We start from the raw sequence: 26,728 nt of genomic DNA on the forward strand, positions 1-26,728 counted from the left end.
TTGACTGTTTCACAGTGGTACCACATTATTACGTGATTCAAACCCGAAAAAACCCAGGATCTGTCCAACAACTATGCGAAGAAGGTAAAATCTTGAGTCAGATGGGGGCATAACCCAGACCTAACCCAGGTCTAACCGGTGTTACCGATTAAAATACTGACCGAATCCAGGTGTAATTCACTGTTACTTCGTGGTACCACATTACTACGTGATTCAAACCAGAGAAAACCCAGGACCTGGCCAACAAGTATGCGAAGAAGGCAAAATTATGAGCGAGATGCGGGCATAACCCATACCTAACCCAGACCTATCCGGTGTTATCCCCTGAAATATTGATCGAAACCAGGTTCAATTGAGTGTTTCACTGTGGTACCACATTATTACGCGATTCAAACCAGAGAAAACCAAGGATTTGGCCAACAAGAATGCGGAAAAGGCAAAATCATGAGCCAGATGCGGGCATAACCCAGACCTAACCCAGCCCTAACCGGTGTTATCTTCTAAAATATTGATCGAAACCAGGTTTGATTGACTGTTTCAGTGTGGTACCACATTACTACGTGATTCAAACCCGAAAAAAACCAGGATCTGTCCAACAAGTATGCGAAGAAGGTAAAATCTTGAGTCAGATGGGGGCATAACCCATACCTAACCCAGGCCTAACCGGTGTTACCGATTAAAATACTGACCGAATCCAGGTGTAATTCACTGTTACTTCGTGGTATCACATTACTACGTGATTCAAACCAGAGAAAACCAAGGATCTGGCCAACAAGTATGCGGAAAAGGTAAAATCATGAGCCCGATGCGGGCATGACCCAGACCTGACCCTGACCTAACCGGTGTTATCCTCTAAAATATTGATCGAAACCAGGTTTAATTGACTGTTTCAGTGTGGTACCACATTACTACGTGATTCGAACCAGAGAAAACCAAGGATTTGGCCAACAAGTATGCGGAAAAGGCAAAATCATGAGCCAGATGCGGGCATAACCCAGACCTAACCCAGACCTAACCGGTTTTATCCTCTAAAATATTGATCGAAACCAGGTTTAATTGACTGTTTCACTGTGGTACCACATTACTACGCGATTCAAACCAGAGAAAACCAAGGATCTGGCCAACAGGAATGCGGAAAAGGCAAAATCATGAGCCAGATGTGGGCATAACCCATACCTGACCCAGACCTAACCGGTTTTATCCCCTGAAATATTGATCGAAACCAGGTTTCATTGACTGTTTCAGTGTGGTACCACATTACTACGTGATTCGAACCAGAGAAAACCAAGGATTTGGCCAACAAGTATGCGGAAAAGGCAAAATCATGAGCCAGATGCGGGCATAACCCAGACCTAACCCAAACCTAACCGGTTTTATCCTCTAAAATATTGATCGAAACCAGGTTTAATTGACTGTTTCACTGTGGTACCACATTACTACGTGATTCAAACCCGAAAAAACCCAGGATCTGTCCAACAACTATGCGAAGAAGGTAAAATCTTGAGTCAGATGGGGGCATAACCCAGACCTAACCCAGGCCTAACCGGTGTTACCGATTAAAAAACTGACCGAATCCATGTGTAATTCACTGTTACTTCGTGGTACCACATTACTACGTGATTCAAACCAGAGAAAACCCAGGACCTGGCCAACAAGTATGCGAAGAAGGCAAAATTATGAGCGAGATGCGGGCATAACCCATACCTAACCCAGACCTATCCGGTGTTATCCCCTGAAATATTGATCGAAACCAGGTTCAATTGAGTGTTTCACTGTGGTACCACATTATTACGCGATTCAAACCAGAGAAAACCGAGGATCGGGCCTACAAGTATGCGAAAAAGGCAAAATCATAAGCCAGATGCGGGCATAACCCAGAACTAACCCAGACCTTACCGGTGTTACCAACTAAAATACTGACCGAATCCAGGTTTAGTTGGCTGTCTCAGTGTGGTACCACATTACTACGTGATTCAAACCAGAGCAAACCAAGGATTTGGCCAACAAGTATGCGGAAAGGTAAAATCATGAGCCAGATGCGGGCATAACCCAGACCTGACCCAGACCTAACCGGTGTTATCCTCTAAAATATTGATCGAAAGCAAGTTTAATGGTCTGTTTCAGTGTGGTACCACATTACTACGTGATGCAAACCGGAGAAAACCAAGGATCTGGCCTACAAGTATGCGAAAAAGGCAAAATCATAAGCCAGATGCGGGCATAACCCAGACCTAACCCAGACCTAACCGGTTTTATCCTCTAAAATATTGATCGAAACCAGGTTTAATTGACTGTCTCACTGTGGTACCACATTATTACGCGATTCAAACCCGAAAAAACCCAGGATCTGGCCAACAAGTATGCGAAGAAGGCAAAATTATGAGCGAGATTCGGGCATAACCCAGACGTGACCCAGACCTAACCGGTGTTATCCTCTAAAATATTGATCGAAACCAGGTTTAATTGACTGTTTCAGTGTGGTACCACATTATTACGCGATTCAAACCAGAGAAAACCAAGGATTTGGCCAACAAGTATGCGGAAAAGGCAAAATCATGAGCCAGATGCGGGCATAACCCAGACCTAACCCGGACCTAACCGGTTTTATCCTCTAAAATATTGATCGAAACCAGGTTTGATTGACTGTTTCAGTGTGGTACCACATTACTACGTGATTCAAACCCGAAAAACCAGGATCTGTCCAACAAGTATGCGAAGAAGGTAAAATCATGAGTATGATGGGGGCATAACCCAGACCTAACCCAGGCCTAACCGGTGTTACCGATTAAAATACTGACCGAATCCAGGTGTAATTCACTGTTACTTCGTGGTACCACATTACTACGCGATTCAAACCAGAGAAAACCAAGGATCTGGCCAACAGGAATGCGGAAAAGGCAAAATCATGAGCCAGATGTGGGCATAACCCATACCTGACCCAGACCTAACCGGTTTTATCCCCTGAAATATTGATCGAATCCAGGTTTCATTGACTGTTTCAGTGTGGTACCACATTACTACGTGATTCGAACCAGAGAAAACCAAGGATTTGGCCAACAAGTATGCGGAAAAGGCAAAATCATGAGCCAGATGCGGGCATAACCCAGACCTAACCCGGACCTAACCGGTTTTATCCTCTAAAATATTGATCGAAACCAGGTTTAATTGACTGTTTCACTGTGGTACCACATTACTACGTGATTCAAACCCGAAAAAACCCAGGATCTGGCCAACAAGTATGCGAAGAAGGCAAAATTATGAGCGAGATTCGGGCATAACCCAGACGTGACCCAGACCTAACCGGTGTTATCCTCTAAAATATTGATCGAAACCAAGTTTAATGGACTGTTTCAGTGTGGAACCACATCACTACGTGATTCAAACCCTAAAAAACCCAGGATCTGGCCAACAAGTATGCGAAGAAGGCAAAATCATGAGCGAGTTGCGGGCATAACCCAGACCTAACCCAGACCTAACCGGTGTTATCCTCTAAAATATTGATCGAAACCAAGTTTAATGGTCTGTTTCAGTGTGGTACCACATTACTACGTGATTCAAACCAGAGAAAACCAAGGATCTGGCCTACAAGTATGCGAAAAAGGCAAAATCATAAGCCAGATGCGGGCATAACCCAGAACTAACCCAGACCTTACCGGTGTTACCAACTAAAATACTGACCGAATCCAGGTTTAATTGGCTGTCTCAGTGTGGTACCACATTACTACGTGATTCAAACCAGAGAAAACCAAGGATCTGGCCAACAAGTATGCGGAAAAGGCAAAATCATGAGCCACATGCGGGCATAACCCAGACCTGACCCGGACTTTATCGGTGTTATCCTCTAAAATACTGACCGAATCCAGGCTTAATTGACAGTAACTGTTTGGTACTACGTTACCGTGTGGCTCAAATCCGAAAAAACCCAGGATCTGTCCAACAAGTATACGAAGAAGGTAAAATCATGTGTCAGATGGGGGCATACCCAGACCTAACCCAGGCCTAACCGGTGTTACCGGCTAAAATATTGATCGAAACCAAGTTTAATGGTCTGTTTCAGTGTGGTACCAAATTACTACGTGAATCAAATCCGAAAAAACCCAGGATCTGTCCAACAAGTATACGAAGTAGGTAAAATCATGAGTCAGATGGGGGCATACCCAGACATAACCCAGGCCTAACCGGTGTTACCGACTAAAATACTGACCGAATCCAGGTTTAATTGACTGTTACTGTGTGGCACCGCATAACTACGTGATTCAAACCCGAAAAAACCCAGGACCTGTCGAACATGTATGCGAAATGGGCAAAATCATGAGCCAGATGCGGGCATAACCCAGACATAACCCAGACCTATCCGGTGTTATCCCCTGAAATATTGATCGAAACCAGGTTTCATTGACTGTTTCAGTGTGGTACGACATTACTACGTGATTCAAACCAGAGAAAACCAAGGATTTGGCCAACAAGTATGCGGAAAGGCAAAATCATGAGCCAGATGCGGGCAAAACCCAGACCTAACCCAGACCTAACCGGTGTTATCCTCGAATATATTGATCGAAACCAAGTTTAATGGTCTGTTTCAGTGTGGTACCAAATTACTACGTGAATCAAATCCGAAAAAACCCAGGATCTGTCCAACAAGTATACGAAGAAGGTAAAATAATGAGTCAGATGGGGGCATAACCCAGACCTAACCCAAGCCTAACCGGTGTTACCGACTAAAATACTGATCGAATCCAGATTTAATTCACTGTTACTTCGTGGTACCACATTACTACGTGATTCAAACCCGAAAAAACCAAGGATCTGGCCAACAAGTATGCGAAGAAGGCAAAATCGTGAACCAGATGAGGGCATTACCCGGACCTAACCCAGACCTAACCGGTTCTATCCTCTAAAATATTGATCGAAACCAAGTTTAATTGTCTGCTTCAGTGTGGTACCACATTACTACCTGATTCAAACGAGATAAAACCAAGGTTCTGGTCAACAGGAATGCGGAAAAGGCAAAATCATGAGCCAGATGTGGACATAACCCATACCTAACCCAGACCTAACCGGTGTTATCCTCTGAAATATTGATCGAAACCAGGTTTAATTGACTGTCTCACTGTGGTACCACATTATTACGCGATTCAAACCAGAGAAAACCAAGGATTTGGCCAACAAGTTTGCGGAAAAGGCAAAATCATGAGCCAGATGCGGGCATAACCCAGACCTAACCCAGACCTAACCGGTGTTATCTTCTAAAATATTGATCGAAACCAGGTTTAATTGACTGTTTCAGTGTGGTACCACATTATTACGCGATTCAAACCAGAGAAAACCAAGGATTTGGCCAACAAGAATGCGGAAAAGGCAAAATCATGAGCCAGATGCGGGCATAACCCAGACCTAACCCAGACCTAACCGGTGTTATCTTCTAAAACACTGATCGAAACCAGGTTTGATTGACTGTTTCAGTGTGGTACCACATTACTACGTGATTCAAACCCGAAAAAACCAGGATCTGTCCAACAAGTATGCGAAGAAGGTAAAATCATGAGCCAGATGCGGGCATAACCCAGACCTAACCCAGACCTAACCGGTTTTATCCTTTAAAATATTGATCGAAACCAGGTTTAATTGACTGTTTCACTGGGGTACCACATTACTACGTGATTCAAACCCGAAAAAACCCAGGATCTGGCCAACAAGTATGCGAAGAAGGCAAAATTATGAGAGAGATGCGGGCATAACCCAGACGTAACCCAGACCTAACCGGTGTTATCCTCTAAAATATTGATCGAAACCAAGTTTAATGGACTGTTTCAGTGTGGAACCACATCACTACGTGATTCAAACCCTAAAAAACCCAGGATCTGGCCAACAAGTATGCGAAGAAGGCAAAATCATGAGCGAGATGCGGGCATAACCCAGACCTAACCCAGACCTAACCGGTGTTATCCTCTAAAATATTGATCGAAACCAAGTTTAATGGTCTGTTTCAGTGTGGTACCACATTACTACGTGATTCAAACCAGAGAAAACCAAAGATCTGGCCTACAAGTATGCGAAAAAGGCAAAATCATAAGCCAGATGCGGGCATAACCCAGAACTAACCCAGGCCTTACCCGTGTTACCAACTAAAATACTGACCGAATCCAGGTTTAATTGGCTGTCTCAGTGTGGTACCACATTACTACGTGATTCAAACCAGAGAAAACCAAGGATCTGGCCAACAAGTATGCGGAAAAGGCAAAATCATGAGCCACATGCGGGCATAACCCAGACCTGACCCGGACTTTATCGGTGTTATCCTCTAAAATACTGACCGAATCCAGGCTTAATTGACAGTAACTGTTTGGTACTACGTTACCGTGTGGCTCAAATCCGAAAAAACCCAGGATCTGTCCAACAAGTATACGAAGAAGGTAAAATCATGTGTCAGATGGGGGCATACCCAGACCTAACCCAGGCCTAACCGGTGTTACCGGCTAAAATATTGATCGAAACCAAGTTTAATGGTCTGTTTCAGTGTGGTACCAAATTACTACGTGAATCAAATCCGAAAAAACCCAGGACCTGTCGAACATGTATGCGAAGTGGGCAAAATCATGAGCCAGATGCGGGCATAACCCAGACATAACCCAGACCTATCCGGTGTTATCCCCTGAAATATTGATCGAAACCAGGTTTCATTGACTGTTTCAGTGTGGTACGACATTACTACGTGATTCAAACCAGAGAAAACCAAGGATTTGGCCAACAAGTATGCGGAAAGGCAAAATCATGAGCCAGATGCGGGCAAAACCCAGACCTAACCCAGACCTAACCGGTGTTATCCTCGAAAATATTGATCGAAACCAAGTTTAATGGTCTGTTTCAGTGTGGTACCAAATTACTACGTGAATCAAATCCGAAAAAACCCAGGATCTGTCCAACAAGTATACGAAGAAGGTAAAATAATGAGTCAGATGGGGGCATAACCCAGACCTAACCCAAGCCTAACCGGTGTTACCGACTAAAATACTGATCGAATCCAGGTTTAATTCACTGTTACTTCGTGGTACCACATTACTACGTGATTCAAACCCGAAAAAACCAAGGATCTGGCCAACAAGTATGCGAAGAAGGCAAAATCGTGAACCAGATGAGGGCATTACCCGGACCTAACCCAGACCTAACCGGTTCTATCCTCTAAAATATTGATCGAAACCAAGTTTAATTGTCTGCTTCAGTGTGGTACCACATTACTACCTGATTCAAACGAGATAAAACCAAGGTTCTGGTCAACAGGAATGCGGAAAAGGCAAAATCATGAGCCAGATGTGGACATAACCCATACCTAACCCAGACCTAACCGGTGTTATCTTCTAAAATATTGATCGAAACCAGGTTTAATTGACTGTTTCAGTGTGGTACCACATTATTACGCGATTCAAACCAGAGAAAACCAAGGATTTGGCCAACAAGAATGCGGAAAAGGCAAAATCATGAGCCAGATGCGGGCATAACCCAGACCTAACCCAGACCTAACCGGTGTTATCCTCTAAAATATTGATCGAAACCAAGTTTAATGGACTGTTTCAGTGTGGAACCACATCACTACGTGATTCAAACCCTAAAAAACCCAGGATCTGGCCAACAAGTATGCGAAGAAGGCAAAATCATGAGCGAGATGCGGGCATAACCCAGACCTAACCCAGACCTAACCGGTGTTATCCTCTAAAATATTGATCGAAACCAAGTTTAATGGTCTGTTTCAGTGTGGTACCACATTACTACGTGATTCAAACCAGAGAAAACCAAAGATCTGGCCTACAAGTATGCGAAAAAGGCAAAATCATAAGCCAGATGCGGGCATAACCCAGAACTAACCCAGGCCTTACCCGTGTTACCAACTAAAATACTGACCGAATCCAGGTTTAATTGGCTGTCTCAGTGTGGTACCACATTACTACGTGATTCAAACCAGAGAAAACCAATGATCTGGCCAACAAGTATGCGGAAAAGGCAAAATCATGAGCCACATGCGGGCATAACCCAGACCTGACCCGGACCTAATCGGTGTTATCCTCTAAAATACTACCCGAATCCAGGCTTAATTGACAGTAACTGTTTGGTACTACGTTACCATGTGGTTCAAATCCGAAAAAACCCAGGATCTGTCCAACAAGTATACGAAGAAGGTAAAATCATGTGTCAGAGGGGGGCATACCCAGACCTAACCCAGGCCTAACCGGTGTTACCGGCTAAAATACTGACCGAATCCAGGTTTAATTGACTGTTACTGTGTGGCACCGCATTACTACGTGATTCAAACCCGAAAAAACCCAGGATCTGTCGAACATGTATGCGAAGTGGGTAAAATCATGAGCCAGATGCGGGCATAACCCAGACATAACCTAGACCTATCCGGTGTTATCCCCTGAAATATTGATCGAAACCAGGTTTAATTGACTGTTTCAATGTGGTGCCACATTACTACGTGACTCAAATCCGAAAAAACCCAGGATCTGGCCAACAAGTATGCGAACAAGGCAAAATCATGAGCCAGATGCGGGCATAACCCAGACATAACCTAGACCTACCCGGCGTTATCCCCTGAAATATTGATCGAAACCAGGTTTAATTGACTGTTTCAATGTGGTGCCACATTACTACGTGATTCAAATCCGAAATAACCCAGGATCTGGCCAACAAGTATGCGAACAAGGCACAATCATGAGCCAGTTGCGGGCATAACCCAGACATAACCTAGACCTACCCGGCGTTATCCCCTGAAATATTGATCGAAACCAGGTTTAATTGACTGTTTCACAGTGGTACCACATTATTACGTGATTCAAACCCGAAAAAACCCAGGATCTGTCCAACAACTATGCGAAGAAGGTAAAATCTTGAGTCAGATGGTGGCATAACCCAGACCTAACCCAGACCTAACCGGTTTTATCCTCTAAAATATTGATCGAAACCAGGTTTAATTGACTGTTTCACTGTGGTACCACATTACTACGTGATTCAAACCCGAAAAAACCCAGGATCTGGCCAACAAGTATGCGAAGAAGGCAAAATTATGAGCGAGATGCGGGCATAACCCAGACGTGACCCAGACCTAACCGGTGTTATCCTCTAAAATATTGATCGAAACCAAGTTTAATGGACTGTTTCAGTGTGGAACCACATCACTACGTGATTCAAACCCTAAAAAACCCAGGATCTGGCCAACAAGTATGCGAAGAAGGCAAAATCATGAGCGAGTTGCGGGCATAACCCAGACCTAACCCAGACCTAACCGGTGTTATCCTCTAAAATATTGATCGAAACCAAGTTTAATGGTCTGTTTCAGTGTGGTACCACATTACTACGTGATTCAAACCAGAGAAAACCAAGGATCTGGCCTACAAGTATGCGAAAAAGGCAAAATCATAAGCCAGATGCGGGCATAACCCAGAACTAACCCAGACCTTACCGGTGTTACCAACTAAAATACTGACCGAATCCAGGTTTAATTGGCTGTCTCAGTGTGGTACCACATTACTACGTGATTCTAACCAGAGAAAACCAAGGATCTGGCCAACAAGTATGCGGAAAAGGCAAAATCATGAGCCACATGCGGGCATAACCCAGACCTGACCCGGACCTTATCGGTGTTATCCTCTAAAATACTGACCGAATCCAGGCTTAATTGACAGTAACTGTTTGGTACTACGTTACCGTGTGGTTCAAATCCGAAAAAACCCAGGATCTGTCCAACAAGTATACGAAGAAGGTAAAATCATGTGTCAGATGGGGGCATAGCCAGACCTAACCCAGGCCTAACCGGTGTTACCGGCTAAAATATTGATCGAAACCAAGTTTAATGTTCTGTTTCAGTGTGGTACCAAATTACTACGTGAATCAAATCCGAAAAAACCCAGGATCTGTCCAACAAGTATACGAAGAAGGTAAAATCATGAGTCAGATGGGGGCATACCCAGACATAACCCAGGCCTAACCGGTGTTACCGACTAAAATACTGACCGAATCCAGGTTTAATTGACTGTTACTGTGTGGCACCGCATAACTACGTGATTCAAACCCGAAAAAACCCAGGACCTGTCGAACATGTATGCGAAGTGGGCAAAATCATGAGCCAGATGCGGGCATAACCCAGACATAACCCAGACCTATCCGGTGTTATCCCCTGAAATATTGATCGAAACCAGGTTTCATTGACTGTTTCAGTGTGGTACGACATTACTACGTGATTCAAACCAGAGAAAACCAAGGATTTGGCCAACAAGTATGCGGAAAGGCAAAATCATGAGCCAGATGCGGGCAAAACCCAGACCTAACCCAGACCTAACCGGTGTTATCCTCGAAAATATTGATCGAAACCAAGTTTAATGGTCTGTTTCAGTGTGGTACCAAATTACTACGTGAATCAAATCCGAAAAAACCCAGGATCTGTCCAACAAGTATACGAAGAAGGTAAAATAATGAGTCAGATGGGGGCATAACCCAGACCTAACCCAAGCCTAACCGGTGTTACCGACTAAAATACTGATCGAATCCAGGTTTAATTCACTGTTACTTCGTGGTACCACATTACTACGTGATTCAAACCCGAAAAAACCAAGGATCTGGCCAACAAGTATGCGAAGAAGGCAAAATCGTGAACCAGATGAGGGCATTACCCGGACCTAACCCAGACCTAACCGGTTCTATCCTCTAAAATATTGATCGAAACCAAGTTTAATTGTCTGCTTCAGTGTGGTACCACATTACTACCTGATTCAAACGAGATAAAACCAAGGTTCTGGTCAACAGGAATGCGGAAAAGGCAAAATCATGAGCCAGATGTGGACATAACCCATACCTAACCCAGACCTAACCGGTGTTATCTTCTAAAATATTGATCGAAACCAGGTTTAATTGACTGTTTCAGTGTGGTACCACATTATTACGCGATTCAAACCAGAGAAAACCAAGGATTTGGCCAACAAGAATGCGGAAAAGGCAAAATCATGAGCCAGATGCGGGCATAACCCAGACCTAACCCAGACCTAACCGGTGTTATCCTCTAAAATATTGATCGAAACCAAGTTTAATGGACTGTTTCAGTGTGGAACCACATCACTACGTGATTCAAACCCTAAAAAACCCAGGATCTGGCCAACAAGTATGCGAAGAAGGCAAAATCATGAGCGAGATGCGGGCATAACCCAGACCTAACCCAGACCTAACCGGTGTTATCCTCTAAAATATTGATCGAAACCAAGTTTAATGGTCTGTTTCAGTGTGGTACCACATTACTACGTGATTCAAACCAGAGAAAACCAAAGATCTGGCCTACAAGTATGCGAAAAAGGCAAAATCATAAGCCAGATGCGGGCATAACCCAGAACTAACCCAGGCCTTACCCGTGTTACCAACTAAAATACTGACCGAATCCAGGTTTAATTGGCTGTCTCAGTGTGGTACCACATTACTACGTGATTCAAACCAGAGAAAACCAAGGATCTGGCCTACAAGTATGCGAAAAAGGCAAAATCATAAGCCAGATGCGGGCATAACCCAGAACTAACCCAGGCCTTACCCGTGTTACCAACTAAAATACTGACCGAATCCAGGTTTAATTGGCTGTCTCAGTGTGGTACCACATTACTACGTGATTCAAACCAGAGAAAACCAATGATCTGGCCAACAAGTATGCGGTAAAGGCAAAATCATGAGCCACATGCGGGCATAACCCAGACCTGACCCGGACCTAATCGGTGTTATCCTCTAAAATACTGACCGAATCCAGGCTTAATTGACAGTAACTGTTTGGTACTACGTTACCATGTGGTTCAAATCCGAGAAAACCCAGGATCTGTCCAACAAGTATACGAAGAAGGTAAAATCATGTGTCAGATGGGGGCATACCCAGACCTAACCCAGGCCTAACCGGTGTTACCGGCTAAAATACTGACCGAATCCAGGTTTAATTGACTGTTACTGTGTGGCACCGCATTACTACGTGATTCAAACCCGAAAAAACCCAGGACCTGTCGAACATGTATGCGAAGTAGGCAAAATCATGAGGCAGATGCGGGCATAACCCAGACATAACCCAGACCTATCCGGTGTTATCCCCTGAAATATTGATCGAAACCAGGTTTCATTGACTGTTTCAGTGTGGTACGACATTACTACGTGATTCAAACCAGAGAAAACCAAGGATTTGGCCAACAAGTATGCGGAAAGGCAAAATCATGAGCCAGATGCGGGCAAAACCCAGACCTAACCCAGATCTAACCGGTGTTATCCTCGAAAATATTGATCGAAACCAAGTTTAATGGTCTGTTTCAGTGTGGTACCAAATTACTACGTGAATCAAATCCGAAAAAACCCAGGATCTGTCCAACAAGTATACGAAGAAGGTAAAATCATGTGTCAGATGGGGGCATACCCGGACCTAACCCAGGCCTAATCGGTGTTACCGGCTAAAATACTGACCGAATCCAGGATTAATTGACTGTTACTGTGTGGCACCGCATTTCTACGTGATTCATACCCGAAAAAACCCAGGACCTGTCGAACATGTATGCGAAGTTGGCAAAATCATGAGCCAGATGCGGGCATAACCCAGACATAACCCAAACCTAACCGGTGTTATCCTCGAAAATATTGATCGAAACCAGGTTTAATTGACTGTTTCACTGTGGTACCACATGACTACGTGATTCAAACCCGAAAAAACCCAGGATCTGGCCAACAAGTATGCGAAGAATGCAAAATTATGAGCGAGATGCGGGCATAACCCAGACCTAATCCAGACCCATCCGGTGCTATCCCCTGAAATATTCATCGAAACCAGGTTTAATTGACTGTTTCAGTTTGGTACCACATTACTATATGATTCAAACGCGAAAAAACACAAGATCTGGCCAACAAGTATATGAGATAGGCAAAATCATGAGCGAGATGCGGCCATAACCCAGGCCTAACCTAGACCTAACCGGTGTTATCCTCTAAAATATTGATCGAAACCAGGTTTAATTGACTGTTTCACAGTGGTACCACATTATTACGTGATTCAAACCCGAAAAAACCCAGGATCTGCCCAACAACTATGCGAAGAAGGTAAAATCTTGAGTCAGATGGGGGCATAACCCAGACCTGACCCAGACCTAACCGGTGTTACCGGCTAAAATACTGACCGAATCCAGGTTTAATTGACTGTTACTGTGTGGCACCGCATTACTACGTGATTCAAACCCGAAAAAACCCACGACCTGTCGAACATGTATGCGAAGTGGGCAAGATCATGAGCCAGATGCGGGCATAACCCAGACATAACCCAGACCTAACCGGTGTTATCCTCGAAAATATTGATCGAAACCAGGTTTAATTGACTGTTTCACAGTGGTACCACATTATTAAGTGATTCAAACCCGAAAAAACCCAGGATCTGTCCAACAACTATGCGAAGAAGGTAAAATCATGTGTCAGATGGGGGCATACCCAGACCTAACCCAGGCCTAACCGGTGTTACCGGCTAAAATACTGACCGAATCCAGGTTTAATTGACTGTTACTGTGTGGCACCGCATTACTACGTGATTCAAACCCGAAAAAACCCAGGACCTGTCGAACATGTATGCGAAGTGGGCAAAATCATGAGCCAGATGCGGGCATAAACCAGACATAACCTAGACCTATCCGGTGTTATCCCCTGAAATATTGATCGAAACCAGGTTTAATTGACTGTTTCAATGTGGTGCCACATTACTACGTGATTCAAATCCGAAAAAACCCAGGATCTGGCCAACAAGTATGCGAACAAGGCACAATCATGAGCCAGTTGCGGGCATAACCCAGACATAACCTAGACCTACCCGGTGTTATCCCCTGAAATATTGATCGAAACCAGGTTTAATTGACTGTTTCACAGTGGTACCACATTATTACGTGATTCAAACCCGAAAAAACCCAGGATCTGTCCAACAACTATGCGAAGAAGGTGAAATCTTGAGTCAGATGGGGGCATAACCCATACCTAACCCAGGCCTAACCGGTGTTACCGATTAAAGTACTGACCGAATCCAGGTGTAATTCACTGTTACTTCGTGGTACCACATTACTAAGTGATTCAAACCAGAGAAAACCAAGGATCTGGCCAACAAGTATGCGGAAAAGGTAAAATCATGAGCCCGATGCGGGCATGACCCAGACCTGACCCTGACCTAACCGGTGTTATTCTCCAAAATATTGATCGAAAACAAGTTTAATTGACTGTTTCTCTGTGGTACCACATTACTACGTGATTCAAACCCGAAAAAACCCAGGATCTGGCCAACAAGTATGCGAAGAAGGCAAAATCATGAGTATGATGGGGGCATAACCCAGACCTAACCCAGGCCTAACCGGTGTTACCGATTAAAATACTGACCGAATCCAGGTGTAATTCACTGTTACTTCGTGGTACCACATTACTACGCGATTCAAACCAGAGAAAACCCAGGACCTGTCGAACATGTATGCGAAGTGGGCAAAATCATGAGCCAGATGCGGGCATAACCCAGACCTAACCCAGACCTATCCTGTGTTATCCCCTGAAATATTGATCGAAACCAGGTTTAATTGACTGTTTCAGTTTGGTACCACATTACTATATGATTCAAACCCGAAAAAACACAAGATCTGGCCAACAAGTATATGAAAAAGGCAAAATCATGAGCGAGATGCGGCCATAACCCTAGACCTAACCGGTGTTATCCTCTAAAATATTGATCGAAACCAGGTTTAATTGACTGTTTCACAGTGGTATCACATTATTACGCGATTCAAACCAGAGAAAACCAAGGATTTGGCCAACAAGAATGCGGAAAAGGCAAAATCATGAGCCAGATGCGGGCATAACCCAGACGTGACCCGGACCTAACCGGTGTTATCCTCTAAAATATTGATCGAAACCAAGTTTAATGGACTGTTTCAGTGTGGAACCACATCACTACGTGATTCAAACCCTAAAAAACCCAGGATCTGGCCAACAAGTATGCGAAGAAGGCAAAATCATAAGCGAGTTGCGGGCATAACCCAGACCTAACCCAGACCTAACCGGTGTTATCCTCTAAAATATTGATCGAAACCAAGTTTAATGGTCTGTTTCAGTGTGGTACCACATTACTACGTGATTCAAACCAGAGAAAACCAAGGATCTGGCCTACAAGTATGCGAAAAAGGCAAAATCATAAGCCAGATGCGGGCATAACCCAGACCTAACCCAGACCTAACCGGTGTTATCTTCTAAAATATTGATCGAAACCAGGTTTAATTGACTGTTTCAGTGTGGTACCACATTACTACGTGATTCAAACCCGAAAAAACCCAGCATCTGTCCAACAAGTATGCGAAGAAGGTAAAATCATGAGACAGATGGGGGCATAACCCAGACCTAACCCAGGCCTAACCGGTGTTACCGACTAAAATACTGATCGAATCCAGGTTTAATTCACTGTTACTTCGCGGTACCACATTACTACGTGATTCAAACCCGAAAAAACCAAGGATCTGGCCAACAAGTATGCGAAGAAGGCAAAATCATGAGCCAGATGCGGCCATAACCCAGGCCAAACCTAGACCTAACCGGTGTTATCCTCTAAAATATTGATCGAAACCAGGTTTAATTGACTGTTTCACTGTGGTACCACATTATTACGCGATTCAAACCAGAGAAAACCAAGGATTTGGCCAACAAGAATGCGGAAAAGGCAAAATCATGAGCCAGATGCGGGCATAACCCAGACCTAACCCAGACCTAACCGGTGTTATCTTCTAAAATATTGATCGAAACGAGGTTTGATTGACTGTTTCAGTGTGGTACCACATTACTACGTGATTCAGACCCGAAAAAACCAGGATCTGTCCAACAAGTATGCGAAGAAGGTAAAATCATGAGTCAGATGGGGGCATAACCCAGACCTAACCCAGGCCTAACCGGTGTTACCGATTAAAATACTGACCGAATCCAGGTGTAATTCACTGTTACTTCGTGGTACCACATTACTACGTGATTCAAACCAGAGAAAACCAAGGATCTGGCCAACAGGAATGCGGAAAAGGCAAAATCATGAGCCAGATGTGGGCATAACCCATACCTGACCCAGACCTAACCAGTTTTATCCCCTGAAATATTGATCGAAACCAGGTTTCATTGACTGTTTCAGTGTGGTACCACATTACTACGTGATTCGAACCAGAGAAAACCAAGGATTTGGCCAACAAGTATGCGGAAAAGGCAAAATCATGAGCCAGATGCGGGCATAACCCAGACCTAACCCCGACCTAACCGGTTTTATCCTCTAAAATATTGATCGAAACCAGGTTTAATTGACTGTTTCACTGTGGTACCACATTACTATATGATTCAAACCCGAAAAAACACAAGATCTGGCCAACAAGTATATGAGAAAGGCAAAATCATGAGCGAGATGCGGCCATAACCCAGGCCTAACCTAGAGCTAACCGGTGTTATCCTCTAAAATATTGATCGAAACCAGGTTTAATTGACTGTTTCACAGTGGTACCACATTATTACGTGATTCAAACCGGAAAAAACCCAGGATCTGTCCAACAACTATGCGAAGAAGGTAAAATCTTGAGTCAGATGGGGGCATAACCCAGACCTAACCCAGGCCTAACCGGTGTTACCGATTAAAATACTGACCGAATCCAGGTCTAATTCACTGTTACTTCGTGGTACCACATTACTACGTGATTCAAACCAGAGAAAACCAAGGATCTGGCCAACAAGTATGCGGAAAAGGTAAAATCATGAGCCCGATGCGGGCATAACCCAGACCTGACCCTGACCTAACCGGTGTTATCCTCTAACATATTGATCGAAAACAAGTTTAATTGACTGTTTCAGTTTGGTACCACATTACTATATGATTCAAACCCGAAAAAACACAAGATCTGGCCAACAAGTATATGAAAAAGGCAAAATCATGAGCGAGATGCGGCCATAACCCAGGCCTAACCTAGACCTAACCGGTGTAATCCTCTAAAATATTGATCGAAACCAGGTTTAATTGACTGTTTCACTGTGGTACCACATTATTACGCGATTCAAACCAGAGAAAACCAACGATTTGGACAACAAGAATGCGGAAAAGGCAAAATCATGAGCCAGATGCGGGCGTAACCCAGACCTAACTCAGACCTAACCGGTGTTATCTTCTAAAATATTGATCGAAACCAGGTTTGATTGATTGTTTCAGTGTGGTACCACATTACTACGTGATTCAAACCCGAAAAAAACCAGGATCTGTCCAACAAGTATGCGAAGAAGGTAAAATCATGAGTCAGATGGGGGCATAACCCAGACCTAACCCAGGCCTAACCGGTGTTACCGACTAAAATACTGATCGAATCCAGGATTAATTGACTGTTACTGTGTGGCACCGCATTACTACGTGATTCAAACCCGAAAAAACACAAGATCTGGCCAACAAGTATATGAAAAAGGCAAAATCATGAGCGAGTTGCGGCCATTACCCAGGCCTAACCTAGACCTAACCAGTGTTATCCTCTAAAATATTGATCGAAACCAGGTTTAATTGACTGTTTCACAGTGGTACCACATTATTACGTGATTCAAACCCGAAAAAACCCAGGATCTGTCCAACGAGTATATGAAAAAGGCAAAATCATGAGCGAGATGCGGCCATAACCCAGGCCTAACCTAGACCTAACCGGTGTTATCCTCTAAAATATTGATCGAAACCAGGTTTAATTGACTGTTTCACAGTGGTACCACATTATTACGTGATTCAAACCCGAAAAAACCCAGGATCTGGCCAACAAGTATGCGAAGAAGGCAAAATTATGAGCGAGATGCGGGCATAACCCAGACCTAACCCAGACCTATCCGGTGTTATCCCCTGAAATATTGATCGAAACCAGGTTTAATTGACTGTTTCAGTTTGGTGCCACATTACTATATGATTCAAACCCGAAAAAACACAAGATCTGGCCAACAAGTATATGAGAAAGGCAAAATCATGAGCGAGATGCGGCCATAACCCAGGCCTAACCTAGACCTAACCGGTGTTATCCTCTAAAATATAGATCGAAACCAGGTTTAATTGACTGTTTCACAGTGGTACCACATTATTACGTGATTCAAACCGGAAAAAACCCAGGATCTGTCCAACAACTATGCGAAGAAGGTAAAATCTTGAGTCAGATGGGGGCATAACCCAGACCTAACCCAGGCCTAACCGGTGTTACCGATTAAAATACTGACCGAATCCAGGTCTAATTCACTGTTACTTCGTGGTACCACATTACTACGTGATTCAAACCCGAAAAAAACCAGGATCTGTCCAACAAGTATGCGAAGAAGGTAAAATCATGAGTCAGATGGGGGCATAACCCAGACCTAACCCAGGCCTAACCGGTGTTACCGACTAAAATACTGATCGAATCCAGGATTAATTGACTGTTACTGTGTGGCACCGCATTACTACGTGATTCAAACCCGAAAAAACACAAGATCTGGCCAACAAGTATATGAAAAAGGCAAAATCATGAGCGATTTGCGGCCATTACCCAGGCCTAACCTAGACCTAACCAGTGTTATCCTCTAAAATATTGATCGAAACCAGGTTTAATTGACTGTTTCACAGTGGTACCACATTATTACGTGATTCAAACCCGAAAAAACACAGGATCTGTCCAACGAGTATATGAAAAAGGCAAAATCATGAGCGAGATGCGGCCATAACCCAGGCCTAACCTAGACCTAACCGGTGTTATCCTCTAAAATATTGATCGAAACCAGGTTTAATTGACTGTTTCACAGTGGTACCACATTATTACGTGATTCAAACCGGAAAAACCCAGGATCTGTCCAACAACTATGCGAAGAAGGTAAAATCTTGAGTCAGATGGGGGCATAACCCAGACCTAACCCAGGCCTAACCGGTGTTACCGATTAAAATACTGACCGAATCCAGGTGTAATTGACTGTTACTTCGTGGTACCACATTACTACGTGATTCAAACCAGAGAAAACCAAGGATCTGGCCAACAAGTATGCGGAAAAGGTAAAATCATGAGCCCGATGCGGGCATAACCCAGACCTGACCCTGACCTAACCGGTGTTATCCTCTAACATATTGATCGAAAACAAGTTTAATTGACTGTTTCACTGTGGTACCACATTACTACGTGATTCAAACCCGAAAAAACCCAGGATCTGGCCAACAAGTATGCGAAGAAGGCAAAATTATGAGCGAGATGCGGGCATAACCCAGACCTAACCCAGACCTATCCGGTGTTATCCCCTGTAATATTGATCGAAACCAGGTTTAATTGACTGTTTCAGTTTGGTGCCACATTACTATATGATTCAAACCCGAAAAAACACAAGATCTGGCCAACAAGTATATGAAAAAGGCAAAATCATGAGCGAGATGCGGCCATAACCTAGGCCTAATCTAGACCTAACCGGTGTTATCCTCTAAAATATTGATCGAAACCAGGTTTAATTGACTGTTTCACTGTGGTACCACATTATTACGCGATTCAAACCCGAAAAAACCAAGGATCTGGCCAACAAGTATGCGAAGAAGGCAAAATCATGAGCCAGATGCGGGCATAACCCAGACCTAACCCAGACCTAACCGGTGTTATCCTCTAAAATAATGATCGAAAACAAGTTTAATTGTCTGTTTCAGTGTGGTACCACATTACTACCTGATTCAAACAAGATAAAACCAAGGTTCTGGTCAACAGGAATGCGGAAAAGGCAAAATCATGAGCCAGATGTGGACATAACCTATACCTAACCCAGACCTAACCGGTGTTATCCTCTAAAATATTGATCGAAACCAGGTTACATTGACTGTTTCAGTGTGGTACCACATTAATACGTGAATCAAACCAGAGAAAACCAAGGATCTGACCTACAAGTATGCGGAAAAGGCAAAATCATGAGCCAGATGCGGGCATAACCCAGGCCTAACCTAGACCTAACCGGTGTTATCCTCTAAAATATTGATCGAAACCAGGTTTAGTTGACTGTTTGACAGTGGTACCACATTATTACGTGATTCAAACCCGAAAAAACCCAGGATCTGTCCAACAACTATGCGAAGAAGGTAAAATCTTGAGTCAGACGGGGGCATAACCCAGACCTAACCCAGGCCTAACCGGTGTTACCGATTAAAATACTGACCGAATTCAGGTGTAATTCACTGTTACTTCGTGGTACCACATTACTACGTGATTCAAACCCGAAAAAACCAAGGATCTGGCCAACAAGTATGCGAAGAGGGCAAAATCATGAGCCAGATGCGGGCATAACCCGGTCCTAACCCAGACCTAACCGGTTTTATCCTGTAAAATATTGATCGAAAACAAGTTTAAGTGTCCGTTTCAGTGTGGTACCACATTACTACCTGATTCTGACAGGATAAAACCAAGGTTCTGGTCAACAGGAATGCGGAAAAGGCAAAATCATGAGCCAGATGTGGACATAACCCATACCTAACCCAGAACTAACCGGTTTTATCCTCTAAAACATTGATCGAAACCAGGTTTGATTGATTGTTTCAGTGTGGTACCACATTACTACGTGATTCAAACCCGAAAAAAACCAGGATCTGTCCAACAAGTATGCGAAGAAGGTAAAATCATGAGTCAGATGGGGGCATAACCCAGACCTAACCCAGGCCTAACCGGTGTTACCGACTAGAATACTGATCGAATCCAGGTTTAATTCACTGTTACTTCGTGGTACCACATTACTACGTGATTCAAACCCGAAAAAACCAAGGATCTGGCCAACAAGTATGCGAAGAAGGCAAAATCATGAGCCAGATGCGGGCATAACCCAGACCTAACCCAGACCTAACCGGTGTTATCCTCTAAAATAATGATCGAAAACAAGTTTAATTGTCTGTTTCAGTGTGGTACCACATTACTACCTGATTCAAACAAGATAAAACCAAGGTTCTGGTCAACAGGAATGCGGAAAAGGCAAAATCATGAGCCAGATGTGGACATAACCCATACCTAACCCAGACCTAACCGGTGTTATCCTCTAAAATATTGATCGAAACCAGGTTACATTGACTGTTTCAGTGTGGTACCACATTAATACGTGAATCAAACCAGAGAAAACCAAGGATCTGACCTACAAGTATGCGGAAAAGGCAAAATCATGAGCCAGATGCGGGCATAACCCAGGCCTAACCTAGACCTAACCGGTGTTATCCTCTAAAATATTGATCGAAACCAGGTTTAATTGACTGTTTGACAGTGGTACCACATTATTACGTGATTCAAACCCGAAAAAACCCAGGATCTGTCCAACAACTATGCGAAGAAGGTAAAATCTTGAGTCAGACGGGGGCATAACCCAGACCTAACCCAGGCCTAACCGGTGTTACCGATTAAAATACTGACCGAATTCAGGTGTAATTCACTGTTACTTCGTGGTACCACATTACTACGTGATTCAAACCCGAAAAAACCAAGGATCTGGCCAACAAGTATGCGAAGAGGGCAAAATTATGAGCCAGATGCGGGCATAACCCGGTCCTAACCCAGACCTAACCGGTTTTATCCTGTAAAATATTGATCGAAAACAAGTTTAAGTGTCCGTTTCGGTGTGGTACCACATTACTACCTGATTCTAACAGGATAAAACCAAGGTTCTGGTCAACAGGAATGCGGAAAAGGCAAAATCATGAGCCAGATGTGGACATAACCCATACCTAACCCAGAACTAACCGGTTTTATCCTCTAAAACATTGATCGAAACCAGGTTTAATTGACTGTTTCAGTGTGGTACCACATTACTACGTGATTCAAACCCGAAAAAACCCAGGATATGGCCAACAAGTATGCGGTGAAGGCAAAATCATGAGCCAGATGCGGGCATAACCCGCACTTAACCCAGACCTAACCGGTTTTAGCCTCTAAAATATTGATCGAAAACAAGTTTAATTGTCTGTTTCAGTGTGGTACCACATTACTACCTGATTCAAACAAGATAAAACTACGGTTCTGGTCAACAGGAATACGGAAAAGTCAAAATCATGAGCCAGATGTGGACATAAGCCATACCTAACCCAGACCTAACCGGTGTTATCCTCTAAAATATTGATCGAAACCAGGTTTAATTGTCTGTTTCATTGTGGTACCACATTACTACGTGATTCAAACCCGAAAAAACCCAGGATCTGGCCAACAAGTATGCGAAGAATGCAAAATTATGAGCGAGATGCGGGCATAACCCAGACCTAACCCAGACCTATCCTGTGTTATCCCCTGAAATATTGATCGAAACCAGGTTTAATTGACTGTTACTTCGTGGTACCACATTACTACGTGATTCAAACCAGAGAAAACCAAGGATCTGGCCAACAAGTATGCGGAAAAGGTAAAATCATGAGCCCGATGCGGGCATAACCCAGACCTGACCCTGACCTAACCGGTGTTATCCTCTAACATATTGATCGAAAACAAGTTTAAGTGTCCGTTTCAGTGTGGTACCACATTACTACCTGATTCTGACAGGATAAAACCAAGGTTCTGGTCAACAGGAATGCGGAAAAGGCAAAATCATGAGCCAGATGTGGACATAACCCATACCTAACCCAGAACTAACCGGTTTTATCCTCTAAAACATTGATCGAAACCAGGTTTAATTGACTGTTTCAGTGTGGTACCACATTACTACGTGATTCAAACCCGAAAAAAACCAGGATCTGTCCAACAAGTATGCGAAGAAGGTAAAATCATGAGTCAGATGGGGGCATAACCCAGACCTAACCCAGGCCTAACCGGTGTTACCGACTAAAATACTGATCGAATCCAGGTTTAATTCACTGTTACTTCGTGGTACCACATTACTACGTGATTCAAACCCGAAAAAACCAAGGATCTGGCCAACAAGTATGCGAAGAGGGCAAAATCATGAGCCAGATGCGGGCATAACCCGGTCCTAACCCAGACCTAACCGGTTTTATCCTGTAAAATATTGATCGAAAACAAGTTTAAGTGTCCGTTTCAGTGTGGTACCACATTACTACCTGATTCTGACAGGATAAAACCAAGGTTCTGGTCAACAGGAATGCGGAAAAGGCAAAATCATGAGCCAGATGTGGACATAACCCATACCTAACCCAGACCTAACCGGTGTTATCCTCTAAAATATTGATCGAAACCAGGTTACATTGACTGTTTCAGTGTGGTACCACATTAATACGTGAATCAAACCAGAGAAAACCAAGGATCTGATCTACAAGTATGCGGAAAAGGCAAAATCATGAGCCAGATGCGGGCATAACCCAGGCCTAACCTAGACCTAACCGGTGTTATCCTCTAAAATATTGATCGAAACCAGGTTTAATTGACTGTTTGACAGTGGTACCACATTATTACGTGATTCAAACCCGAAAAAACCCAGGATCTGTCCAACAACTATGCGAAGAAGGTAAAATCTTGAGTCAGACGGGGGCATAACCCGTACTTAACCCAGACCTAACCGGTTTTAGCCTCTAAAATATTGATCGAAAACAAGTTTAATTGTCTGTTTCAGTGTGGTACCACATTACTACCTGATTCAAACAAGATAAAACTACGGTTCTGGTCAACAGGAATACGGAAAAGTCAAAATCATGAGCCAGATGTGGACATAAGCCATACCTAACCCAGACCTAACCGGTGTTATCCTCTAAAATATTGATCGAAACCAGGTTTAATTGTCTGTTTCATTGTGGTACCACATTACTACGTGATTCAAACCGGAAAAAACCCAGGATCTGGCCAACAAGTATGCGAAGAATGCAAAATTATGAGCGAGATGCGGGCATAACCCAGACCTAACCCAGACCTATCCGGTGTTATCCCCTGAAATATTGATCGAAACCAGGTTTAATTGACTGTTTCAGTTTGGTGCCACATTACTATATGATTCAAACCCGAAAAAACACAAGATCTAGCCAACAAGTATGCGAAGAAGGCAAAATCATGAGCCAGATGCGGGCATTCCCCGGACCTAACCCAGACCTAACCGGTTTTATCCTCTAAAATATTGATCGAAAACAAGTTTAATTGTCTGTTTCAGTGTGGTACCACATTACTACCTGTTTCAAACAAGATAAAACCAAGGTTCTGGTCAACAGGAATGCGGAAAAGGCAAAATCATGAGCCAGATGTGGGCATAACCCATACCTAACCCAGACCTAACCGATTTTATCCTCTAAAATATTCATCGAAACCAGGTTTAATTGACTGTTTCAGTTTGGTACCACATTACGATATGATTCAAACCCGAAAAAACACAAGATCTGGCCAACAAGTATATGAAAAAGGCAAAATCATGAGCGAGTTGCGGCCATTACCCAGGCCTAACCTAGACCTAACCAGTGTTATCCTCTAAAATATTGATCGAAACCAGGTTTAATTGACTGTTTCACAGTGGTACCACATTATTACGTGATTCAAACCCGAAAAAACCCAGGATCTGTCCAACAACTATGCGAAGAATGTAAAATCTTGAGTCAGATGGGGGCATAACCCAGACCTGACCCAGGTCTAACCGGTGTTACCGATTAAAATTCTGACCGAATCCAGGTGTAATTCACAGTTACTTCGTGGTACCACATTACTACGTGATTCAAACCCGAAAAAACCCAGGATCTGGCCAACAAGTATGCGAAGAAGGCAAAATCATGAGCCAGATGCGGGCATAACCCAGACCTAACCCAGACCTAACCGGTGTTACCTTCTTAAATATTGATCGAAACCAGGTTTAATTGACTGTTTCAGTGTGGTACCACATTACTACGTGATTCAAACCCGAAAAAACCATGGATCTGGCCAACAAGTATGCGAAGAAGGCAAAATCATGAGCCAGATGCGGGCATTACCCGGACCTATCCCAGACCTAACCGGTTTTATCCTCTAAAATATTCATCGAAACCAGGTTTAATTGACTGTTTCAGTTTGGTACCACATTACTATATGATTCAAACCCGAAAAAACACAAGATCTGGCCAACAAGTATATGAAAAAGGCAAAATCATGAGCGAGATGCGGCCATTACCCAGGCCTAACCTAGACCTAACCGGTGTTTTCCTCTAAAATATTGATCGAAACCAGGTTTAATTGACTGTTTCACAGTGGTACCACATTATTACGTGACTCAAACACGAAAAAACCCAGGATCTGTCCAACAACTATGCGAAGAAGGTAAAATCACGAGTCAGATGGGGGCATAACCCAGACCTAACCCAGGCCTAACCGGTGTTAGCGACTAAAATTCTGACCGAATCCAGGTGTAATTCACTGTTACTTCGTGCCACCACATTACTAAGTGATTCAAACCCGAAATAACCAAGGATCTGGCCAACAAGTATGCGAAGAGGGCAAAATCATGAGCCAGATGCGGGCATAACCCGGTCCTAACCCAGACCTGACCGGTTTTATCCTGTAAAATATTGATCGAAAACAAGTTTAATTGTCCGTTTCAGTGTGGTACCACATTACTACCTGATTCTAACAAGATAAAACCATGGTTCTGGTCAACAGGAATGCGGAAAAGGCAAAATCATTAGCCAGATGCGGGCATAACCCAGACCTGACCCAGACCTAACCGGTGTTATCCTCTAAAATATTGATCGAAAACAAGTTTAGTTGTCTGTTTCAGTGTGGTACCACATTACTACCTGATTCAAACAAGCTAAAACCAAGGTTCTGGTCAACAGGAATGCGGAAAAGGCAAAATCATGAGCCTGATGTGGACATAACCCATACCTAACCCAGACCTAACCGGTTTTATCCTCTAAAATATTGATCGAAACCAGGTTTAATTGACCGTTGCAATGTGGTGCCACATTACTACGTGGTTCAAACCCGAAAAAACCAAGGATCTGGCCAACAAGTATGCGCACAAGGCAAAATCATGAGCCAGATTCGGGCATAACCCAGACCTAACCCAGACCTAACCGGTGTTATCTTCTAAAATATTAATCGGAAACCAGGTTTAATGGAATGTTTCAGTGTGGTACCACATTACTACGTGATACAAGCCCGAAAAAACCCAGGATCTGTCCAACAACTATGCGAAGAAGGTAAAATCACGAGTCAGATGGGGGCATAACCCAGACCTAACCCAGGCCTAACCGGTGTTAGCGACTAAAATTCTGACCGAATCCAGGTGTAATTCTCTGTTACTTCGTGCCACCACATTACTACGTGATTCAAACCCGAAAAAACCAAGGATCTGGCCAACAAGTATGCGAAGAGGGCAAAATCATGAGCCAGATGCGGGCATAACCCGGTCCTAACCCAGACCTAACCGGTTTTATCCTGTAAAATATTGATTGAAAACAAGTTTAATTGTCCGTTTCAGTGTGGTACCACATTATTACCTGATTCTAACAAGATAAAACCAAGGTTCTGGTCATCAGGAATGCGGAAAAGGCAAAATCATGAGCCAGATGTGGACATAACCCATACCTAACCCAGAACTAACCGGTTTTATCCTCTAAAATATTGATCGAAACCAGGTTTAATTGACTGTTTCAGTGTGGTACCACATTACTACGTGATTCAAACCCGAAAAAACCCAGGATCTGGCCAACAAGTATGCGATGAAGGCAAAAGCATGAGCCAGATGCGGGCATAACCCGGACTTAACCCAGACCTATCCGGTGTTATCCCCTGAAATATTGATCGAAACCAGGTTTAATTGA

Source organism: Colletes latitarsis, unplaced genomic scaffold (genome assembly GCF_051014445.1).
Source record: "Colletes latitarsis isolate SP2378_abdomen unplaced genomic scaffold, iyColLati1 scaffold0006, whole genome shotgun sequence".
NCBI classification, from domain to species: Eukaryota; Metazoa; Arthropoda; class Insecta; order Hymenoptera; family Colletidae; genus Colletes; species Colletes latitarsis.